Consider the following 6,759-nt stretch of genomic DNA (forward strand, 5'->3'; position numbering starts at 1 on the left):
GTTGAGGGAACTGGTTGGTTGGTATCCACCCAGCTTCTTAAAAGGATTTCTAGTGCTAGGCTACAGTAGTTCGATTCAATCAAATAGACAAAAGAAGACCTGTAGGGTTTTCACCAGGAAATAATGGGCTGATAAGCGTGTTTGATAGAGATTATCTTTGCAGCCCTGTTAACAGTAAAGCAGAGTAGATTGCTGAGCTTTTAAAACCGTGACCACTTTCTGCTACTGTGGATCTTACTGGATCTTACCAACAAGTTAGAAAATGCCCCTCAGAAAAGGTATAGTTTGTTCCTTCTGCCCCAGACAAACAGCTCCAAAGTATTTCAACTCCAAGAGTTAGAGAACTTTGGGAAGTTCTTTGATGAATATTCTAGGTTGTGCAGGCCATATGGTTACTTTTGCAACTAAACTCTGCTGCTATTATTGTGTAAATGAATGAGTGGGTCTGTGTTCTAATAAAACTTAACTTATGGTCTATGGCCATGCCACCCTGAACACGCCCGATCCTGTCTGATCTCAGCAGCTAAGCAGGGTCAGCCCTGGTTAGTTCTTGGATGGGAGACCACCTAGGAAGACCAGGTGCTGTAGGTGTGCGTAGATAGGTAGGTAGGTAGGTAGGTAGGTAGATAGATAGATAGATAGATAGATAGTAGATAGATATAGATAGATAGATAGATAGATAAATAAGGGATTGTAAGTTGACAAGGTCCTTGCAGTCTGTGAGGTCAACCAAGGGTTACCTTGCCTAAAAATATATGGACACTGAAATTTGGTTTTTATATAACTTTCACATGTCATAAATTACATTTTTATTTTTTTCAATTATTTAAAAATGAAAAACAAAAAATTCTTAGCTTACAAGCTGTACAAACACCGGTGGTATTAGCCCCTGTGCCTTAATTTATTGACCCCTGCTTTAAATATTTGAAAGATTGTTATTCGCAAAAGCTGGTAGCATATTGTTTGTTTTTAGAGGACAAAACTAAAACTAGAGGGATAAAATTTCAGCCTCAAATTTCCTTACATAGTGAGAGCGTTTCTACAAATTAGAGCTGCCTGCGATGAAAAAGGCTGCCTCAAGGTGTTCCTGTGCTTGAAATGTTCAGAGGTGGGAGGCTGCACTGGATGACCTGTCAGCTCTCTTTTAATTCTTACACTTTTGGCCCTATAACATAATTAAGATGGATCATTCTGATAAAGCTATTTTAATGTTTTTCAAAGTATAATTGCTTCCCACAGGTTTAGGACAGTGTCTGTGTGTGGGTGGGGGCGGGGGAGGGTGCCTTAAGTATTTTAAATTAAGGATTTGTGGTGCCAAGGTTTGCAGAGTCTACTTGCTAGCCTAAACGTGTTTACACACAGCAGTATCTTCTAATTTAAATTCAGCCATAATCTCCAAACACCCCTAGCCTAGACAGCTGAAGGTGTAGCTTCATTTTTATCTCGTTGGCCACCTGGAAGCCACAGTCAGTGAGTAGTCTTGATGTCAGTAGTCTGTCTGCTTCATTAAAATGTTAATTTCGTGGATTTAATTTCCTTTGTAAAATGTACCACTGCAGGACACTATATGCAGACTTATTCTAAAGCAGACCAGTTTGCATGTTACATTTTAGTATATTTCTTCAGATTTCTGTGTATTGCTGTTCCTAGGAATTGCTTTTGTGTTTATTAAGTATTCAAATATCTAAAGTCTTTAGACATTTAAGGCAATTTCAGCTTAGCAAAATGAAATTTAAAAATAATTCTAAAAGCACTTTTCCTCATCGATGACATAATTCTCATTTCTAAGAGTAAAATATACATTTCCACTTCCCTCCTATAACTCTGAATCTCCACCTTCAAAGAAAGAAGGGTTCAGTAGCAGTTTAAGTGAATGATCAGAATGAATCTAGATAGTGCCAGGTAGAAAAATGAATGAGCAGAATCTTTATGTCCTATGAGGTCCTGTAAATCAGGGGTCCCCAACCCCTGGGCTGTGGACCAGCAAAGTGTTATCCGTACTTGCAGACACTCCTCAGCGCTAGCATCAACCACCTCAGCTCCAGCTAGATCATCAGGCATTAGATTCTTATAAGGAACACTGGTCCCTGGTGCCAAAAACATTGGGGACTGCTGCTCTAAATGACCTTTCATATTTTGAAAGTACCAGTTTAAATACCAAGTTCACATTTTTATCCCCCAAAATCTTGAATTCTGAGTGATTTCTCCAAAGGGAAGGTTAATCAGAAAAGATAACCAAGAGGCTGCTGCTACCCTGGCAGAAACTTAGGATCTCCCAGTCAATGCCCCAAAACCAGTAATCAGAACGATTGCCCTACAGAAAATTCAGATAAAAATGTGGTTTGCCCAGACCTTGTGGGTGTCTTTGCTAGTGCCTTTACATCTTGCTGATTTTCCTCATAATTTTTTCTTTTAGGTCTCCTTTGCTGCCTTCCTTTCCTTTTCAGGTCTCCAATGGAAAAGCCATTCCCCAAAGCTCTGTCCTCTGCTTTTGGCTCGTGTTGTGTTGTGTTGTGTTGTGTTGTGTTTTTTATGTTATGTTATATTATATCATATCATATCATCTCTCTCTACAGTATATCTCCATGCTTGTGACTACCACTATCGTCTATTTGCTAATGGTCCCACATTTTATGCTTCTGACTAACGTGTCTCCTGAGGTCTGACCTATCCGAGTCTCCAATGAATGGATTGGATAATTTTATTTAGCTATGTTTCAATCATCTCAAATGTCTAATACCAAACTTCTTACTTTCTTCCTAGCTTCTTTGTTTCTATTCAGCAGTGCCATCCTTACATACTCTCAAACTAAAAGTGTTCTAGGAGGCGGCCCACAAGGATTTAATGTAGAAAATCAAAGAATAGTTTATCCCTTTTGATGAATGCCAAATTTTGTCTTGTTTTAGGCCGGTCGAATAGAGTTAAGTTCTTTTCAGCCTAAGCACACCCGTAAGAGTCTATTCGCATTAATGATGACCCAGTAGAATTATTGTTAGTCCTCAGCACTTACCCTCAGCTTCTACCACAGCCACTATGGAGATGTTTATGTTGTTTGTCATTGGACATGGGAAGGAGTTGGCATAAATTTGATCAGGTGTTTCCAAATCATTTGAAGTTTTTATTAAAATGAACATAATCCCCAGAGGACCCTGAAATTACTCTATTCTCAAGCTTTAATAGATAAAGGGTGGCCCAAGTTAGCTCCCAGGGCTACTGGCTGCCAATAGAGCTTCCCTAGTTACTGTTTAAAATAGTTTAACAAGTGGCATCCTACTGTTTCTCGTATGAGTGGCTCATGCGACTCTTCTCAGGTACATGACTGAGATTCATATACAACTGGACTTATAATTCAGATGTAATAAGTGAGTACCCAATTTTCTGGCCAGTCACTAATTGTCCCAGGTTACTGGGGCATATGTCATGAGTTTAAAGTCACATATGCTTAAAATCACTATTTTCAGATATAATTTAATATCTCTTATTGATATTTCAATGAAAATTATTGTTACGAGGCTGAGACATTTTTATTAAGCCACTTATAATTGTTATCCATTCAGCACATACTTATTGAATGCCTATGGCACAACATTGAACTAAGTGCTATATGACATGCAAAGGCATTATAATACTGTCATTATTATTGAAGAACCTATATAATCTAGTAAAATTCCTTATTGAGTTGGTGAATTTTAAAAAACAATGGAAAAACTATGATATTAAAAGTTTTTTGCTTCGAGAGTGTTTGAGATCTTGCTTTCTGGCACATGTCATTGGTTTGGTTCAAATAAACTTATAAAAATTCTTTTAAAAATTAATTAAAAAATGAAAACTTCCTGCTTCCATATGATTCAATGATGAATTCCTAAAGTATTTGACAATTTTTGGAAATCTCAAGCATTAATTTTTATTTATATTCTCCTATCTTCATAGGAGAGCTGATTCTGCAACTACTTTTAAGTCATTCTAAGTACTAATAGGATCAAAAATGATGTCTTCTCAGGGACCCCACCCCCAGAGCAAGGTCAGCTTAGTTTGACTTTGACACTGACTTTTACCTTGGAACTTAGGGCAGGATCCCCCTGACACACACAAACAGAAAGTTAAGTGAGAATAAGCTATGTCCATAGCGATATATGAGACAAATTAGCTTTAGAATGACTAAGCTATTTTCTAGACTGAAAGATAACACCAGAATGTAAGTTTAGTCTTCATTTTAAATGTGCAAGCTAGTGTTTGAGAGTCTTATTGAATTTACTTCTGCTATCAAGTTGCTTTTCCTTACTTTTCAGTGTGGGCAGTATTTTTGTATCCATTCCTGTGGTTCAGAAAGGTGGCCGCTACCTCTAGAGGGAGACTTGAGAGCCAAATTAGAGAGACTTTAAGTCATACATGACTCTAGCCGAGTGAGCTGCAACAGTATTTCCTTGAGAGAAGAGGAAATGTTGCCTAAGAGTCATGAGAATGACAACATAGCAGCACCAGAAAGATAAAACTATGATCAGAGATAAATGAGCCACAGGAGAGTATCCATTTATAGGGTCATTCTACGCACTTCTAAACCTTTAGTTTTCTCTGTCAGGCTGGATATAGAAGATACTTACTAAAAGAAAGTTTATTCATATTATTAAGTAGCAAATTTACTCTAAGCAATAAAAGATAACCTGCTTCATTCTAGCAATTTGTAGACCACACCATTTCTCGCCTTATTACAGGTCAGTGAAGGAATAATTTAAAAAGTCACATGTGAGCCATAATTCTTTCCAATAGAATTAGGTCTTCATAATCACACCTAGAAGAGTAATGGGAAACTTTCCATTTCAGAACCATATGCAAGAAAATGTAGCTCAGTCCTTTTATATTGGGTACATTATCAGTTAGAACAGTATGTTTCTTCCGCTGTGGGTAAATGTTGATTAATTGATGTTTTGTTTGTATTATATTTCAGAAATGGAAAGTATTTCTGTTACATTTGTAATTAAGATATTGAACCTTGTCTAAAAGGCTTTTGCTGCCAAACAACATTTTGAAAGACTTTTAAAAAAGATAATGTAAAGACCAATTGTATTCTCCCGGATTTTAACTTTTAAAAAATTGTGCTTATTGAGAATACCAAAGCACAATTTGGGGACCTTTGCTCCAGTCCTTTTATACAGTGAAAAGAGCTAACTATAGCTGGGAGACAGGAAACCCGGCTTCTAAATCTAGTCTTTTATTCAGCTGGCTCTAAGCCTCTTTGAAACATTACTTACTGTCTCTGATCTTCACTTTACCAAACAGAAAATGAGAAATTCTGAACTATCTCTCAGTATTAAATTCTTGAACCTGAACCCCAGGGCTTGAGAATCAGATTGACCTAGTTTAGAACCATCACCTTGTCCCTGACTGGTTTTGTAACCTTGGACAAAGTATTCAACCGGAGTTGGAAGGCCTACTTCATGGGGTTATTGTGAGTATTGTGTAAAATAATATGAGAAAGTACCTACATATTGTTTGGCATTCAGGGTGTTTCTTTTTTTTCTTAGTCTTCATAACACAGAGGAATCATTTCTGTAACGAGTGTCTATATGAACACTATGTTCAAAGCAATGTGGAGAATACAAAGATGAGAAAGACATGCAGCCTGCCCCTGAGGAGTATACATAATCTAATTCGAGAAATATGATTTTGATATTAACATTTAGTGGTAAACTAGAAAAATGATAAGTACTGTAAGAGAAATTCACATAAAGAGCTGAGGGGTTTAGAGAAGGAAGACAAAGTATATGTTATCAAATTCCAGAGTTTGGATGACTGGGAGATAATAAAACATAACCTTTAAATGTTATGAGATGTTATAATTATTAACACACAGCATGATGATGCATACGTAAGAAGTGAATGTTACCCATCCTGGGTTGCATCAGTTTGTATTGAAAAGATAATAGATCCTGATATGATTCACTGAGCAGGGCACATCATCACTTCTGAAGTATTTCTGCCAAAATGCATAACTTGATTTAATTATGAGGAAACACCAGACAAACCAAATGGAAAACATTCCACGAAATAACTATCGACATTGGTTCCTGAACTGGATCCTGAACCAGAAAAAGAAAAATAGTGGAACAACTAGCAAAATTTGAATAACATTTGATATATAGATTAGCTAATAGCTCTGGTTTCGCTCTAGTGTACTGTGGTCGTGTCAGATGCCAACACTTGGAGGAATGCGGGTGACGTTTGCTAGAAGTCTTTTTAGTACTTTGCAACATTTTTTATAAACCTGAAATTACTTCAAAATAAAAGTTAAAGAAAAATAATGGATTCTCATATAGTATAAATCCTTTGCAGATTAAGATAGCTTGAGTAAAGATCTGTTTTAGATTTATATGTGAGAATTAAGGGAAGCTGAGTGGTCACAACAGAGCTGTTCTTAAATTTAAGAATATTTTGACAGGTTTCAGTTGACCCACAACCCAAAACTAAAATGATACACATAAAAACAAAAGAGATCTAACTAATCTTGTTCTCAGAATTTGTAGTACTCCAATTTAGAATGGTTTTACTGGCCCATAGGAGCTATATAGCACAGGATCTATAGTCATCATCACAGCCATGATTTGGTGAGCACTTACTAGACTGTTCATTAGTGCTTTTAATTAGATGGATATGCATCTTAATGGAATTATAAGCACATAAGGGCAACAACTGACCTATTAAGGATGAAGGACAAATGTAGTTTCTCTGTGTCAGTTGACCATAGCCATACCTTCTTCAGCA

General features: G+C 36.7%; 1 protein-coding gene and 1 pseudogene across 5 annotated transcripts in view; both read left to right on the forward strand.

Moving 5' to 3' along the window:
* The window catches only part of LCLAT1 (lysocardiolipin acyltransferase 1), a 146,585-nt gene that overhangs the window by 113,056 nt on the left and 26,770 nt on the right, over positions 1-6,759 (forward strand). The window lies entirely within an intron of this gene.
* LOC112478562 lies at positions 473-591 on the forward strand (annotated as a pseudogene).

This window comes from Pteropus alecto, unplaced genomic scaffold (genome assembly GCF_000325575.1).
Source record: "Pteropus alecto unplaced genomic scaffold, ASM32557v1 scaffold61, whole genome shotgun sequence".
Classification (NCBI taxonomy): domain Eukaryota; kingdom Metazoa; phylum Chordata; class Mammalia; order Chiroptera; family Pteropodidae; genus Pteropus; species Pteropus alecto.